The following is an 8,686-nucleotide window of genomic DNA, read 5'->3' on the forward strand; positions in this document are numbered from 1 at the left end:
ACTTGTTGCTTGAAAAGCAGAAGAGTAGGGTTAGATTTTATATAGAAAACATTGTTTTCTGTAAAATGTTGGGAAAGGGGTCAAAACGGCAGTTGTTTGTGAAAGTTTAAAAAACACATGGTAGTGCAATTAATAAAACTGCTGTAACGTAAGTTCCATACTGAATACGCCTGTTTTTCTGGCTTCGGTAAAAAATGTCAGAAGTTAGCAGATTCATTAAATTCAAAACTATCATTTTGCCCACTAAACCAAAGAGTTTGACAAAAATATATTGGATTAAAACTTCCCTCTACTTCTCTGCTTGTCAAATGCGGAGAAGGTTTATCCCTACCGGCCAAACCCTCCCTAACCTAACGGACCTTCCGGTCGCGGCCGGCTGCGACAGAGCCTGGGAGCGAACCCAGAGTCTCTGGTGGCACAGCTAGCGCTGCGATGCAGTGCCCTAGACCACTGCGCCACCTGGGAGGCCTCCTTAGGCCACATTTATTGTATCCGGGGACTTTAACAAGGCAAATATGAGGAAAACGTTTCCAAAGTTATGTCAACACATTGCATGTAGTATTCAAGCTTAAAAAACTCTGGACCACTGTTACTCTCCTTTCCGGGATGGCTACAAGGCCCGACTCTCTAAAGCAAATCAGATCACGACTCTATTCTGCACCTCCCTTCATATAGGCAGAAACTCAAACAGAAAGTTCCCTTGCTAAGGTCTTATCACGACTTGCCCTGTTGGGTGAGGATTATAGGCGCCCCATCTCTCTCCCCCTCCAGTTTAATGATCGGTCACGAAAACTCTGCTTTTGGGCTCTGCAGTATTGAGAGTGGAATGTGTGACTGTGGAACACAGAGAGACTTGGCATAAAAAGGTTGAATGATGAAACAATATATCTGTATTCCAACCAGTTGTAAGGGTCCGTGGGTAGTTAAATAACAATCCTGTTGAATTTGTTAATAATTTGCAATGTAACTAAGGACAGTAGAACAACATAACTGTATCTCTGAATGTGTATAATTCTCAGTGATCAGAATCACATCCAAATGTTGGGGAACTGATATGATTAAATATGAAACTATTTGTGAGAAGGTGTATTGTGATGTTAGCCTTCCAAATGAGAGAATTGTTTTTCATATGAAGTCTTAACTTCTTGCAACTATAGGGGGTGCTGTTCCGCATTAGCATTTTTTGGTCTCCAAATTAAACGGCCTATTGCTCAATTCTTGATCGTACAATATGCATATCCTTACTAATATTGGATAGAAAACACTGTCTAGTTTCTAAAACCGTTTGAATTATGTCTGTGGGTGACCCAGAACTCCCTCTACAGCAAAAATCCTGACATGACTTGCGAAGGTCTGAGAATTATCCTCTGATCTGGGTTCAGTTTTAAAGCCTGTGTATATCCTATGGCTGGAATTGAACTGCACCCGCCTTCCCCTGGATGTCAGTAACCAATGAGAAGTGGAATGGTCTGTCTACGTAGCTGTCGAGTTATAAAGCCGGATGGAACGAGAGTACCTTTCTTTGTCTCGTTCGTCATGGCGCCTGGCAAGAAGTCAGGATGAAATTTGAACGCTCAGTTATCGACCAGAGATGTATCCGTCTGTAATTTAATTAAATATAGGTGTTAGAAACATCATAACGATGTTATTTGAAACCGATTTATATCAGTTTATGCGAGTATAGTGCTATTTTTCTGAATTTCCTTTGTATCTAGTTTGAGATTTGGACATGTGTGTGCGACATAGCTAATGGTAGCAGCTAGTTCCAAAGGTGAAGAGGACGTTTTACAACAAAGCAACTATTCTTTTGAAAAAAGACACATTGCCCAAGATACTGATAAGCTCGTCCAAAAGTAGGAACTATTTATGATGTTATTACGTATTTATGTGGGAAAAATTTCATAGTGTTTGCGCGCCACTTTTCAGGCACTGGTCTGCTGCAACGCACACTATATGTCTTAGTAACGTTAATTTTAAAAATCTAACATAGCGATTGCATTAAGAACTAATTTATCTTTCGATTGTTGTCCAACTATTTTTTAGTCAAGTTTATGAATAGTATTTTTATAAGAATAGGCGCTAATCCAAAATGGCGCCGGCCAGAATACATGCAATGTTTGTAGTGATTACATAGTATAACCACGATTTATGCTGCTAAATATGCACATTTTCGAACAAAAGCTATATGCATTGTGTAATATGATGTTACAGGTCTGTCATCTGATAAGTATATCAAGTTAGTCAAATTATATATCTTTTGTTGGGTTGTTACGATCGCTAACATTTACAGCGGTAAATGCGGTTGTGATTCTGGCTATTGTGGTACGCTCATATAATGCTATATTGTGTTTTCGCTGTAAAACACTTAGAAAATCTGAAATATCTCTGGATTCACAAGATCTGTGTCTTTCGATTGCTGTAGGCTGTCTATTTTTCTGAAGTGTTTTAGGATGATTCTTTTGGTAATTGACGCGGTCTCTGTAATTATTCCGGTGCTTCCAACGCTATTCAGATTGCAGCTGCAATGTAAACTGTGATTTCTACCTGAAATATGCACTTTTTTCTAACAAAAACTATCCTATACCATGATATGTTATCAGACTGTCATCTGAAGAGTTTTTTTCTTGGTTAGTGGCTATCAATATCTTAGTTTAGCCGAATTGGTGATAGCACCTGATGGAGTAAGAAACTGATGAGTTAGAAAAGTGGTGTATTTTGCTAACGTGTTTAGCTAATAGATTTACATATTTTGTCTTCCCTGTAAAACATTTTAAAAATCTGAAATGGTGGCTTTATTCACAAGATCTGTATCTTTCATCTGGTGTCTTGGACTTGTGATTTAATGATATTTAGATGCTACTATCTACTTGTGAAGCTATGCTAGCTATGCTAATCAGTGTGTGGGGGGGTGGGGGTGATCCCGGACCCGGGGTAGAGGCTCGTTAGAGGTTAACCAAGTCAGTGGCCATGCCACGTGAACACAGACATTATGACAAAAGAGGGAACGCCCCTTTTTACCCGAGTGCTTAATAAGCACTCGTGACAAAATTACATTTAGTAAAAAAAACGCAGGACAGGGATCCCCAAGGTTGAAATGGCTACTACTCTATAGACCAAGCATGCGGACGGTGTGAACCTTTCACGTCCTGACCATAGAGAGTCCTTATTTTCTATGGTGGAGTAGGTCAGAGCGTGACTGGGTGGTTAGTCTAGTTTATATTTTCTATGCAGGGTTCTAGTTTTGTTTTCTATGTTGGTGATTTGGCACGATTCCCAATTAGAGGCAGCTGGCTATCGTTGTCTCTAATTGGGGATCATATTTAAGTAGCATTTTTCCACCTGTGTTTGGTGGGATATTGTTTATGTGTAGTTGTATGTCAGCACTCCATTGTCGTCACGTTTTGTTATTCTTTATTGTTTTGTTATGTGGTTCACTTACTTTAAATAAATAAAGATGTGGAACCCAGATCACACTACACGTTGGTCCGAGTATGCTTCCAACGATCATGACAGAACCAGAAGTCACGAATGGTTAAGAAATCTATAAAACTAAAGACTACACATTCACAGTCTGCAGCTGTATATGTAAAATAGTCTATGAAACTCGACCGAAGAAGAGAGAGAAGAACAATTTCCTTTCACCACTATAGATACCTATAAAGTATCTATTCTAGTAACCTCAACCGAGAACCACCGGGTGGTACTCGTGAAAGATCCATTCTAGAGAACACTTCCCTATCAAACAACCACATTGTATTCTGAAAGATCCCTTCTGGAGAACATTTCCCTATCGAACGACCATTGGTACGTCTGACATACCCATTATAACAGAGCTACAACTACGAAATACTTTGATCTCTGGTGGACAAACCAGAGACTTTCTGTCGACTGACTCTCCAGCAGACGGACCAGCGATTTCAACAGAGAGGCAAGACATACAAGCGTAAATATATACATTGAAATTCCTTTCAAATGAGTGGCTGTTCATGTGAAAAGTATTAGCAATTCAATGAGCCTAGTTATCAACTGTGTGTATTGGGTCCCATTCTGTCTTTCCCGCTCTCTATCTGACCCTTTTCCATTGTCTACCAAGCCGTCATATAGGTTTAGTCCACTAGGGACCTTTCATTGCATTGTGTTAGTAACCAATAGCCAACTGTTTGTGTGTTTATGTAATTCACGTCCTCAAGAGCATACACAGACCAGCTGGCAGAAGTTAAGGACATATTCAATCTCTCCCTATCCCAGTCTGCTTTCCCCACTCGCTTCAAGATGTCCACCACTGTTCCTGTAACCAAGAAAGCAAAGGTAAATTAACKAAATTACTATCGCCGCGTAGCACTCACTTCTGTCGTCATGAAGTGCTTTGAGAGGCTAGTAAGGATCATATCACCTCCATCTTACCTGCCATCCTAGACCCACTTCAATTTGCTTACCGCCCCAATAGATCCACAGACGATGCAATCACCATCTCACTGCACAATGCCCTATCCCATCTGGACAAGAGGAACACGTACAGTTGAAGTCGGAAGTTTACATACACTTAGGTTGGAGTCATTAAAACTCGTTTTTCAACCACTCCACAAATTTCTTGATGACAAAATATAGTTTTGGCAAGTGGGTTAGGATATCTACTTTGTGCATGACACAATTAATTTGCCAACAATTATTTACAGATTGTTTCACTTATAATTCACTGTATCACAATTCCAGTGGGTAAGAAGTTTACATACACTAAGTTGACTGTGCCTTTAAACAGCTTGGAAAATTACCGAAAATTATATCATGGCTTTAGAAGCTTATGATAGGCTAATTGACATCATTTGAGTCAATTGGAGGTGTACCTGTGGACATATTTCAAGGCCTACCTTCAAATTCAGTGCCTCTTTGCTTGACATCATGGGAAAATCTAAAGAAATCAGCCAAGACCGCAGGGGAAAAAATGTAGACCTCCACAAGTCTGATTCATCCTTGGGATAAATTTCCAAATGCCTGAAGGTACCACGTTTATCTGTACAAACAATAGTACGCAAGCATAAACACCATGGGACCATTATACCGCTCAGGAAGGAGACGCGTTCTGTCTTCTAGAGATGAACGTACTTTGGTGCGAAAAGTGCAAATCAATCCCATAACAACAGCAAAGGTCCTTGTGAAGATGCTGGAGGAAACAGGCACAAAAGTATCTATATCCACAGTAAAATGAGTCCTATATCGACATAACCTGAAAGGCCGCTCAGCAAGGAAGTGGCCACTGCGCCAAAACTGCCATAAAAAAGCCAGACTACGGTTTGCAACTGCACATGGGGACAAAGATCGTACTTTTTGGAGAAATGTCCTCTGGTCTGATGAAACAAAAATAGAACTGTTTGGCTATAATGACCATCGTTATGTTTCAAGGAAAAAGGGGAAGTCTTGCAAGCCGAAGAACACCATCCCAACCGTGAAGCACGGGGGTGGCAGCATCATGTTGTGGGGGTGCTTTGCTGCAGGAGGGACTGGTGCACTTCACAAAATATCATGAGGTAGGAAAATGATGTGGATATATTGAAGCAACATCTCAAGACATCAGTCAGGAAGTTAAAGCTTGGTCGCAAATGAGTCTCCCAAATGGACAAGGACCCCAAGCATACTTCCAAAGTTGTGGCAAAATGGCTTAAGGACAACAAAGTCAAGGTATTGGAGTGGCCATCACAAAGCTCTGACCTCCATCCTATAGAAAATGTGTGGGCAGAACTGAAAAAGAGTGTGCGAGCAAGGCCTACAAACCTGACTCAGTTACACCAGCTCGGAGGAATGGGCCAAATGGGCCAAAGTTCACCCAATGCTACCAAATACTAATTGATTGTATGTGAACTTTTGACACACTGGGAATGTGATGAAAGAAATAAAAGCTGAAATATATAATTCTCTCTACTATTATTCTGACATTTCACATTCTTAAAATAAAGTTGTGATCCTAACTGACCGAAGACAGGGAATTTTTACTGGGATTAAATGTCAGGAATTGTTTAAAACTGAGTTTAAATGTATTTGGCTAAGGTGTATGTAAACTTCCGACTTCAACTGTATGTAAGAATACTTTTCATTGAGTAGAGCTCAGCCTTCAACACCATAGTATCCTCCAAACTCATCATTAAGCTCGGGGCCCTGGGCCTGAACCCCGCCCTGTGCAACTGGGTCCTGGACTTCCTGATGGGAAAATAACTTATCCCTCAACATCAACAAAACAAAGGGACCGTGGACTTCAGGAGACAGCAGAGGGAGTACGCCCCCATCCACATCAAAGGGACCGCAGTGAAGAAGGTGAAAAGATTCAAGTTCCTCGGCGTACACAATATTGACAATCTGAAATGTTTCACCCACACAGATTGTGTGGTGAAGGCGCAACGACGCCTCATCAACCTCAGGAGGCTGAAGAAATTCTGCTTGGTTCATAAGTTCCTCACAAACTTTTAGATGCACCATTGAGAGCATCCTGTTGGGCTGTATCACTGCCTGGTACGGCAACTGCACCATCCGCAACCGCAGGGCTCTCCAGAGGGTGGTGCGGTCTGCCCAACGCATCCCCGTTGGCACACTGCTTGCCCTCCAGGACATGTACAGCACCTGTTGTCACAGGAAGGCCAAAAAGATCATCAAGGACATCAACCACCCGAGCCAAGGCCTGTTCACCCCTCTATCATCTAGAAGGCGTGGTCAGTACAGGCGCATCAAAGCTGGGACCAAGAGACTGAAAAACAGCTTCTATCTCAAGGCCATCACTAGCCGGTCTCCACCGAGCACCCTGTGCTGAACTTAGTCACTGTCAGTAGCTACCACCTGGACTCAACCCAGCACCTTAGAGGCTGCTGCCCTATGTACATACACATGGAACACTGGTCACCTTAAATGTTTACATACGGTTTTATTGATTTCATATGGTGTATTCTAGTCAATGCCACTCTGAAATTGCTCATCCTAATATTTATATATTTCTTAATTCCATTCTTTTACTTTGAAATTTGTGTGTATTGTTGTGAATTGTTAGATACTACTTTACTGATGGAGCTAGGAACACAAGCATTTTTCTACACCCGCAATAACAGCTAAATATCTGTATGTTACCAATAAACATTTATTTGATTTTGAGTAAAAGACCATTCCCACAAGTGAAGGAAACAGTGAAGTGTGGATGCTGGTGGGTGGAAATAACAGAAAGAGCAAAAAACTCCTCACATAAATGGCAATGCTTCCAAGATGGCATAGCAGTTCAGACGTCATTTTGTCCTCGTATTGTCGTGTCCTGTATATACACTGCTCAAAAAAATAAAGGGAACACTTAAACAACACAATGTAACTCCAAGTCAATCAGACTTCTGTGAAATCAAACTGTCCATTTAGGAAGCAACACTGATTGACAATAAATTTCACATACTGTTGTGCAAATGGAATAGACAAAMKGTGGAAATTATAGGCAATTAGCAAGCTACAATCACCTATCCGGACCCGTTTTTTTACTACAAATGCGGAGCCCCACCGGGCCTTCACGACTGACTACCGACGTTATCTGCCCGAGGGAGTTATCCAACTGGCACCTCCGTCGCGACGTTACCTGAACGCTCATCTGGGGCCCGCTAATCGTTAGCTGTCTTATCGGCTGCTATCTGAATAAGTATATCGGACAATTTTTCTTGGGTCACTATATCTATTTTGCCAATTGGATTGATCCCCTCTACCACACGGAACCCCACTAGTCTACCGACGGAAACGCACGAGGTGACTAAAAATAGACCTCCATCCTATGCTATCTTGCTACCGATAGCCAGCTACCCGGCCAGCTGTCTGGATCGCCGTGCAACATAAATAAATAAATACAGTAGGTAAAGAGGTAGTTGTTTGGGCTAAATTATAGATGGGCTATGTACAGGTGCAGTAATCTATGAGCTGCTCTGACAGCTGGTGCTTAAAGCTAGTGAGGGAGATAAGTGTTTCCAGTTTCAGAGATTTTTGTAGTTCGTTCCAGTCATTGGCAGCAGAGAACTGGAAGGAAGGCGGCCAAAGGAAGAATTGGTTTTGGGGAGACCAGAGAGATATACCTGCTGGAGCGCGTGCTACAGGTAGGTGCTGCTATGGTGACCAGCGAGCTGAGATAAGGGGGGACTTTACTAGCAGGGTCTTGTAGATGACCTGGAGCCAGTGGGTTTGGCGACGAGTATGAAGCGAGGGCCACCAACGAGAGCGTACAGGTCGCAGTGGTGGGTAGTATATAGGGCTTTGGTGACAAAACGGATGGCACTGTGATAGACTGCATCCAATTTATTGAGTAGGGTTTTGGAGGCTATTTTGTAAATGACATCACTGAAGTCGAAGATTGGTAGGATGGTCAGTTTTACAAGGTATGTTTGGCAGCATGAGTGAAGGATGCTTTGTTGCGGAATAGGAAGCCAATTCTAGATTTAATTTTGGATTGGAGATGTTTGATGTGAGTCTGGAAGGAGAGTTTACAGTCTAACCAGACACCTAGGTATTTGTAGTTGTCCACATATTCTAAGTCAGAGACGTCCAGAGTAGTGATGTTGGACAGGCGGGCAGGTGCAGGCAGCGATCGGTTGAAGAGCATGCATTTAGTTTTACTTGCATTTAAGAGCAATTGGAGGCCACAGAAGGAGAGTTGTATGGCATTGAAGCTCGCCTGGAGGGTTGT

At 42.0% G+C, this 8,686-nt stretch overlaps 1 pseudogene; it reads right to left on the bottom strand.

Moving 5' to 3' along the window:
* The window catches only part of LOC111966878 (WD repeat-containing protein 46-like), a 13,640-nt pseudogene extending 7,073 nt beyond the window's left edge, over positions 1-6,567 (bottom strand).
* Positions 6,568-8,686: the final 2,119 nt, after the last annotated feature.

Source organism: Salvelinus sp. IW2-2015, linkage group LG7 (genome assembly GCF_002910315.2).
Source record: "Salvelinus sp. IW2-2015 linkage group LG7, ASM291031v2, whole genome shotgun sequence".
NCBI classification, from domain to species: domain Eukaryota; kingdom Metazoa; phylum Chordata; class Actinopteri; order Salmoniformes; family Salmonidae; genus Salvelinus; species Salvelinus sp. IW2-2015.